Here is a 9,894-nt window from a genome sequence, read left to right as displayed (position 1 = left end):
AATCAAAATATAGGTTATTTACACGAATGGAAACTTGTTCAATGATCATTATAATTACAATTTTTGGTCATTCTTAACTAAATAATTTTTATTGGTACTCAAATTTTTGGCCAAACCTGTTAAATATGGCGTGATGAAAATTTCATGTCAATTCTTTTTCGGATAAAAAATTTTAGATTGACATTCAGACAAGTTGGAATCCTGAAAATATATTGCATTTAAAAACGGTGCAAAAAGTGATCAAGGCTAATTTGTTTACTTAAATGGCTAAAAAATCCAAAAAAGTTTAAAAAAAATTTGAACCCTAAGATTTAAGAAAAATTAAGTGGATATAATTTCTTGAATAGGAAAAGAACGCATATGTTGGGATACATTTTTTCACAGTAGTCCATTTTCGGTGATTGTATTTAACCAAAAGACTTTGCCGACCTTTATAATTTCTCTCGGTGGCTGTATTTTTTCACAATAGTCCATTTGTGGAACCGTTAAAAGTCATCCAACCTGATTTTTCTATTTCATCTGATCTACAGTGGTGGGCCCATCCAATGAGCAGTCCTGACCAAGGATTTTGAGAAGCCACTGATTTTTGTGAACGATTTGCCAGATCTAAAATCTACTAGTGTATTGAAGGACATCCCAAACTAACTACATAAGATGAAGAGCGCCTCACTCGTGCCAATGGAGCACATGTGTGAGATATTGGCTGCTCATCAGGTGGGCCTACAATGGATGTAGCAAGAAAAGAATTGAATCTTAATCATTTTTGGGCTTATCAAAATCATTTTTGGGCTTATCAAATAAAATAATTTTCCAAAATGAATGGACGGAATGGATAAAACAAATACATCATGGTGGCCCTGACGCAGGGGAGGACGTGAGGTCGAGCACCGCCTTCCTCAAGAGGATAACTATTTCGAATCCACAGTTCTCTGGACTCCTCATAGAGACTTCTCGAATCCAAAAGGAAAGAAAGCAGAAAATAGAAATAAATTCTAATAAATTCGAAATTAATTAATGAATGCATAAAAACGAGTTCACAACCCTTTAAATAGAGGTACCAAGCAATGAGAAAGAAATCAGAATCAAACTACAACTAAAACTCCTAGAATTCGCGACTTAAACTTACTATTTATAGACGGTCCTGATGTCTAGTGCGCAAGGTTTTCGGCCAAAAATAGTAAGTGTCCTGTTTGGCTTCACCAAATCGTTCTCCTAATTATTCTAAGCTCTTTTCATGTTGGGCACAACTCCTAAAACCCGACGGATGAAGAGTTATAATCAAACTAAAACTTACTATTTATAGTAAAAACAAAATTAAAACAGGGAAACGACTGTCGATCTAAGGGTTTTTTGCAAATCTGGCTTGCGCAACCCGGCATAGCAAGGTTGGTTGGCTAAAGTAGCTCGTTTTACCCCAAAATCATATATTTTACGTCAGATAACTCATTCCGGATTGCGAGATACGCCCGATCTAAGGTTCGACGGTCCGGATCACTTCTGTTGTCGACCAGGCCTTTTCTGATCCATCTTGGCCATGAAACTGTCCACGACCCGCTCTACATCAGTCCCCTCCACTTCAAAAGAACTTGTCCTCGAGTTCTCATCCTGCGCTGGTTCATGATACTCAGTCAGGTCCGCTACGTTGAAAGTCCGTGAGATCGCCATGTCATCTGGAAGATCAACAACATAAGCGTTGTCATTGATCTTTCGGATGATTGGCACCGGTCCAATCTTTTTATTCTTCAACTTATTATACGTTCCGGTAGGAAATCGTTCTTTGCGTAGATGGACCATTACTTGGTCGCCCACCTCAAACACTTTTTGTCGCCAATGCTTGTTCGCTTGCTCCTTGTACTTTTCGTTTGAGGCATATGGCTTAGTTTGTACCTCCACATGAATGCCTATGATCTTGTCTGCCATATGTTCTGCTGCAATGCTCATGCATGAGAGCTTGGGCAGAGGGACCAAGTCTAGCGTGTGGCGAGGTACTTGTCCGTAAATAACCTGGAAACTATCGAGCGGTTCACCATGTTATTGAATGTAAACTCTGCTTGAGACAAAACTAAATCCAACTGCTTCGGTTTTAGTCCTGAAATACATCGAAAGAGGTTTCCTAACGTGCGATTCACAACCTCAGTTTGACCATCAGTCTGTGGGTGGTAGGCGCTACTGAACTGAAGTCGTGTATCGAATCGAGTCCACAAAGTCCGCTAAAAGTGGCTTATGAACTTCGTGTCACGGTTAGAAGTAATAGTCCTGGGAACCTCGTATAGTCGCACAATTTCTCTGAAGAATAGATTCGCCACGTGTGTTGCATCGAGAGTCTTTTTGTATAAAATAAAGTGCGCCATTTTGGAGAAACGATCTGCTACCACGAACACTGAATTCATGCCGCATTATGTTCGTGGGAGACCAAGTAGGAAGTCCATAGATAAATCCTCCCAAGGGCCGTCAGGCACGGGTAATGGGGTGTAGAGGCCCGTATTATGAGATTGCCTCTTGGAGGTCTGACAAATATAACAACGTTGGACTGTCCTTCCCACATCACGTACCAATTGTGGTCAGTAATACCGTTCTTCCACAAGAGCTCGCGTCTTGTCTTACCTAAGGTGTCCACTGAGGCCACCTCCATGTAGCTCTTGGATTATCTGTTCCCTTAGCGAACTGTTCGGGATGCACAGTCGATTTCCGTTGAAAAAGAATCCGTCTTGAATATGTAAGTCGCTGGGGTGACCTTCTTAGTATCTAACCCATGTGTCCTTGAAGTCATCGTCATCGGCATATATGTCTTTGAGGCGCTCGAACCCGACAACCTCATTGCTCATAGTGACTAACAACGTTGCACGGCGACTCAGTGCATCAGCTACTTTGTTCTGTTACCCTGACTTGTGTTTTAGTACGAACGTGAATTCCTACAAAAATGAGATCCATCTAGCATGCACACGGTTAATGTTAGCTTGACTATTAATGAATTTGAGAGCTTGATGGTCCGTGTAAAGTATGAATTTCCTTTGAATCAAATAATGTCGCCAGTGTCGCAGTGCCTGGACTATCGCGTATAACTCGATCTCATATGTAGATCACTTCTTGCGTGCATCGCTAAGTTTCTCACTATAAAAGGCTACCGGCCTACCTTCTTGAGACAAAACTCCTCTAATTCTGACATATGAGGCATTACAGTCGACTTCAAACAGTTTGTCGAAGTTGGAAAGTATAAGAACTGGGGTCATAGATAATTTGTGCTTGATTTCAGCAAAGCTCCTGTCGCTTCGTCAGTCCATTGAAACTACCCTTTCTTCATGCAATCTGTATTGGTGACACAATGGTACTGAAATTTTTCACAAACCGATGATAGAATGTAACCAGTCTATGAAAACTTCGCACTTCGTGAATATTTGTGGGAACCAGCTATTCTCTGATTGCCTTCACATTTTCCTCATCCACCCGAATACCCATGGATGTTACGTCAAAACCCAGAAACAATAGGTTATCAGTCTGAAGCTGCATTTTTTAAAATCGAGATACAGTTTATTTTTAGTGAGCACTTAAAGGACCTTCTTGAGGTGTTCCATATGGATGGTTTCGTCTTGACTGTATATCAAAATATCATCGAAAAAAATCACAAAGAACCGTCCAATGAAAGGTTTCAGAACTTGGTTCATCAATCTCATAAATGTGCTAGGCGCATTAGAAAGACTGAAGGGCATGACCATCCATTCGTACAATCCTTCCTTGGTCTTAAAGGCCGTTTTCCACTCATCACCCGACCGTATTCGAATCTGATGGTAGCCGCTCCTTAGGTCCAATTTAGAGAATATTTTTGCACCCTCTAGCATGTTTAACATATCGTCCAACCGTGGTATAGGAAACCTATATTTTATGGTGATTTTGTTGATGGCCCGGCTCGGCTGTCGACACACATGCACCAACTCCCATCTTTATTTGGAGTTAATAGAGCTGGTATGGCACATGGGCTCATGCTTTCTCGAATAAGACCCTTACGGATCAGCTCCTCTACTTGTCCCTGCAGAATTTCGCACTCATTCGGACTCATTCGATAATGAGGACGATTAGGTAAACTGGACCTAGGGACAAAGTCGATATGGTGTTGGATATCCCGCATGGGGGCTAACCCATTGGGAAGGTTATCGGGTCTGATTTCTTTGAATTCATGTAACAAGGGCCTTAGTCTTTCAGGGATGATAGTCGGCTTGAGTTCTTCTCCTTTTACAATTAATGTATACGCTTGTCCTGTTTCTTTGGATTCTTCCACGAAGTCCTGTATGGTTAAGAGAAAACGACCCTCCACTTTAGAAGTTTCAAGTGGTCCCTCTGTATCTATAGGCGCTAATATAATCTTTCGGCCGTCCTTGACGAAGATATATATGTTATCTTGCCCTTTATGAGTGGCGTCATGGTCAGATTGTCAAGGTCGACCGAGTAGTATGTGACATGCTTCCATGTCAACAACATCGCATACTACTTCATCCTTATAATATTTGCTAATTAAAAAAGATATGGTGCACCGTTCAGTTACTTTTGTTTCACCGACCTTCTTGATCTAATCGATTGTATATGGAGAGGGATGACGCTCCATTTTTAATTACAATTTTTGTATCATGACTTTGGAGACGATGTTCTTGCTGCTTCCACTGTCAATGATCACGTTACAAACATTTCGATTCACCGTACACCTAGTGCGGAAGATGTTATGCTGCTGTGGATGCAATTCTTTTCTTGGTGCATATAATAGTCACCTCACGAAGAGTGACTCGCCGTGATCTTGTTGAACCCAACCTGAATCATCTGCCTTGTCCTCGGTAGTATGCTCATGTTCTTCAATATCTGGATCTTCATAAGCATTATCAGCACTACCATCATTGATAGTGAGGTTTGTTTCTTTTCGCTAGGGACAAGTATTTGATAGGTGGCCTGGTTGGCCACAACGATAGCAGTTGTCGGGCCTTGGCCAAGCATACGGGTTCGGGATTCTACTTGGACCAGCAGCAATTGATGCGCCCCTTTGGGGTCTAGCTTGCTCGCTTCCCTGACCTCGATTCTCAGACATAGGGGGTTGAGTGCGTGCTCCTACGGGCTCCTTCCCCTTAAGCTGTGGACTCCCTGGGGCGGACCTGCCACATGGATCCTTGTAGTAGGATAGGTCTGTGTGTTAGGACGTTTAAGTTGCGCTTCTGCCCGATGGGCTAACTTGATCGCATCATTCATCGTCCAGACAGATTGCATCTGGACTCGATCCTGGATAGCCATACGCAATCCACCGTTGAATCGGGTGACTTGCTGCGATTTAGTCTCGACCAAATCGTTACGCGCTGCCAGGCGGTAAAATTCTTCTGCGTATTCTCTCACCGACCGACTACCCTGTCGACAATTTTGGTATTGTTGGAATAATACCTGATCGTAGTCGCTCGGGAGGAATCGGGCACGTAGTAGCTGCTTCATCCGCTGCTATGTGCGGATTGATGCTTTCATCTGCCTGGTTCGTGCGAGTTGCAGTTGTTCCCACCAAGCTGAAGCTCTGCCTTTTAACTTTTAAGCCATAAGCTTGACCTTCTTTGCTTCAGGGATGTCCATATAGTCAAAAAATCACTCAACTTTAGAAAGCCAATCGAGAAAATCCTCAATGTGTAATTGACCATTGAAGTTAGGAATATCAACTCGCATCTTGAATTCTCGATCTGTCCGATTTACTCGATTGTCTCGTCTGGGGTGTTGAAAGATTATGTCGTCGATCTCCTCCTCACTGGATCTCCCTTCATCAGGAATGACCCTTAGATACATTACCGGTACTATCCTGCGAGCAGGGTGATTACGAGTTTCAGCAATTGGCCGTGGAGGATTACCACCAGGAACACGGAGTTGCCCTAGGTTTTCCGTCAAGAGATCCGCTATAGCCTGCAGCCCTTGCATGGCTTGCCGATTCTCTCGTTGCGTTGCTTCGAAAGCTGCCGCCGTTAAAGGTAAATTCCCTGGAGCATCGCCCATGGGATTGTTGCCCGACCCGTCGTTAGAAGTCATCGATCCGAGGAGAAACCTCGCTTTGATACTAAACTGACGCAGGAGAGGACATGAGGTCGAGCACCACCTTCCTCAAGAGGATAACTATTCCGAATCCACGGAATTTCTCTGGACTCCTCACAGAGACTTCTCGAATTCACGAGGAAAGAAAGTAGAAAATAAAAATAAATTCTAATAAATTCAAAATTGATTAATGAATGCATAAAAACGAATTCACGACCCTTTAAATAGGGGTACCAAGCAAAGGGAAAGAAATCAGAATGAAACTACAATTAAAACTCCTAGAATTCGCGACTTACTATAAATAGTAAACTTACTATTTATAGACAGCCGTGATGTCTACTAGTGCGCAAGGTTTTTAGCCAAAAATAGTAAGTGTCCTATTTGGCTTCACCAAACCGTTCTCCTAGTTATTCTATGCTCTTTTCACTACGCCAAAACTGCGAAAAAAGGACGGTCCAAAACCGTCTCAAATGACCAAAAAAGGACGGTCATGGACCATCGCAAGGGCCGTCAAATTTTGACGTGTCGTATTACTTAAAGGACGGTCGAAAACCGTCATTTTTATTGACGAAAAAAAAGACGGTCATGGACCATCCTAAAAAAGGACGGTCGTAAACCGTCCTTAAAAAGGACGGTCTCGGACCGTCTCTTATAAGCCTTTAAAGGACGGCCATCGACCATCCTTTAAAAGGACGGTCATGGACCGTCCTTAAAAAAGACTGTCGTAGTCCGTCTCTAATAAGCCTTCAAAGGACGGTCATGAGCCGTCCTTAAAAAGGATTGTCATAGACCGTCTCTTATGGGCCTTCAAAGGACGGCCATAGACCGTCCTTTAAAAGTTAAAAGGATTGTCACGGACCGTCCTTTATAAGAGGGTCAATATATACCTGTTACAATATTTTCATCGTATTCTTCCTAATATACACCTGTTATATAATATATTTCATCATATTCACATTCACATCCATCTAAGCAACCCAAACTACGTAAATCCAACATAAACTACATTCATCCAAACATAAACTACATCCATCCAAACACAAGCAATCTTATCCACATTACATTCATCCACACATAAATACATATATGTTTAACATCATAAATTTAAAAAAAAAAGAAAAAAAATTAGCAACAAATTTCTTTTTGTCTTTCACCTGAAAAAAAAATATTAAACCAACACAACATTATAATTCAGAATCATGAAGAATTGCATAAACTTCTTCTAAAAAAGTGGGCACTTTTTAAAAATAAAACTGATCATTAAAATAGGTTTAGGTTTAGGTTTTAAGTTTTAGGTTTAGCTTTAGGTTTAGGATTAGGTTTTAGGTTATAAGTTATAGGTTAAGGTTTAGGTTATAGGTTAAGGTTTAGGTTATAGGTTTTGGTTTAGGTTTAGGTTTAGGTTTTAGGTTTAGCTTTAGGTTTAGGATTAGGTTTTAGGTTATACGTTATAACTTTAGGTTATAGGTTATAGGTTATAGGTTAAGGTTTAGGTTATAGGTTTTGGTTTAGGTTTTGGTTTAGGTTTAGGTTTAGGTTTAGGTTAGGGTTTAGGCTTAGGTTATAGGTTTAAGTTAAGGTTTAGGTTTTAGTTACAGGTTATAGTATATAGGTCATAGCTTTAGAGAATTGAGAATAGGTTAAGGTTAAGGTTTAGGTTTAGGAAATCGGGTCCGAGTTCGGGATCAGGTTTAGGTTTGGGTTATCAAGTTTAGGTTTAAGTTTAGGTTAGGGAGTTGAGATTAGGATTAGGTGTAGGTTTAGATTCAAGAATTTGAAAATACATTTCGATTTTGGGTTTAGGTTTTAGGCTTATGTTTAGGTTATAAGTGCAGGTAATAGGTTTAGGTTTATATTAGGTTATAGGTTAAGGTTTAGGTTTAGGAAATCGGGTTCGGGTTCGAGATCGAGTTTAGGTTTGGGTTTTCAAGTTTAAGTTTAGATTTAGGTTAGGGACTTGAGATTAGGATTAGGTGTAGGTTTAGGTTTAGGGATTTGAGAATACATTTCGATTTTAGGTTTAGGTTTAGGTTTTAGGCTTATGTTTAGATTATAGGTTTAGGTTATATGTTTAGGTTTAGGTTAGGTTATAGGTTAAGGTTTAGGTTTAGGAAATCGGGTTCGGGTTTAGAATCGGGTTTAGGTTTGAGTTTTCAAGTTTAGGTTTAGGTTTAGGTTAGGGAGTTGATATTAGGATTAGGTGTAGGTTTAGGTTTAGGGATTTGAGAATACATTTAGGTTTTAAGTTTATGTTTAGGTTATAGGTTATAGGTTTAGGTTAAGGTATAGGTTTAGGTTTCGGTTTAGGTTATAAGCTATAGGTTTAGCGAATTGAGAATATATTAAGGTTTAGGTTTAGGAAATCGGGTTCGGGATTTGAGAATAGGTTTAGGTTATAGGTTTTGGTTAAAGTTATATGTTAAGGTTAAGGTTATAGGTTTAGGTTTAGGTTTAGGTTATATGTTTAGGTTTAGGTTTAGGTTAAGTAATAGGTTTTTGGTTAAGGTTTAGGTTTTAGTTATAGGTTTTGGGATTTGAGAATAGGTTTAGGTTATAAGTATAGGTTTAGGTTAAGTTATAGGTTAAGGTTTAGGTTTAGGAAATCGGGTTCGGGTTCAGGATCGGGTTTAGGTTTGGGTTTTCAAGTTTAGGTTTAAGTTTAGGTTAGGGAGTTGAGATTAGGATTAGGTGTAGGTTTAGGTTTAGGGATTTGAGAATACATTAGGTTTTAGGTTTAGGTCTAGGTTATAGGTTATAGGTTATAGGTTATAGGTTTAGGTTTGGTTTTAGTTTTGATTTAGGTTATAGGTTATAGGTTTAGGTTAAGGTTTAGGGAAAAGGTAATAGGTTTTGATTTAGGTTATAGGTTATAGGTTTAGGTTTTAGGTTTAGGTTTAGGTTTTGATTTATGTTATAAGTTATAGGTTTAGGTTATAGGTTTTGGAATTTGAGAATGGGTTCGGGTTTAGGTTATAGGTTTTGGTTATAGGTTATAGGTTTAGGTTAAGGTTTATGTTTAGGTTATAGGTTTTGGGATTTGAGAATGGGTTCGGGTTTAGGTTATAGGTTTTGGTTTTGGTTTAGGTTATAGGTTTTGGGATTTGAGAATGAGTTCGAATTTAGGTTATAAGTTTTGGTTTTGGTTTAGGTTTAGGTTATAGGTTTTTGGATTTGAGAATGGGTTATGGTTTACGTTTAGGAAATCGGGTTCAGGTTATAGGTTTAGGTTTAGGTCTAGGTCTAGGTTTAGGGAATTAAGTTTAGGTTATAGGTTTAGGGAAAGGTTAGGTTTAGGTTATAGGTTTTGGGATTTGAGAATAGTTTTAGGTTATAAGTATAGGTTTAGGTTAGGTTATAAGTTAAGGTTTAGGGATTTGAGTTTAGGTTATAGGATTAGGTTTAGGTTTAGGTTTAGGGATTTGAGTTTAGGTTATAGGTTTAGGTTTAGGTTTGAGTTTTGGGATTTGGTTTTGATTATATGTTTTGATTTAAGTTATAGATTATAGGTTTAGGTTTTGGGTTTTAGTTTTAGGTTTAAGTTTGGTTTAGGTTTTAGGTTTTGATTTAGGTTATAGGTTAACGGTTTAGGTTATAGGTTTTTGGATTTGAGAATGGGTTCGGGTTTAGGCTATAGGTTTTGGCTTTGATTTAGGTTGAAGGTTTTGGTTTTGGTTATACGTTATAGGTTTAGGTTTAGGTTTAGGTTTAGGTTTAAGTTTAGATTATGGGTTATAGGATTTGAGAATGCGTTCGGGTTTAGGATATAGGTTTTGGTTTTGGTTATATATTTTGATTTAGGTTTAGGTTATAGGTTAAGGTTATAGGTTTAGGTTAAGGTTTAGGTTTAGGTTTAGG

Source organism: Magnolia sinica, chromosome 14 (assembly GCF_029962835.1).
Source record: "Magnolia sinica isolate HGM2019 chromosome 14, MsV1, whole genome shotgun sequence".
NCBI classification, from domain to species: Eukaryota; Viridiplantae; Streptophyta; class Magnoliopsida; order Magnoliales; family Magnoliaceae; genus Magnolia; species Magnolia sinica.
This window is presented reverse-complemented; position numbering follows the sequence as displayed.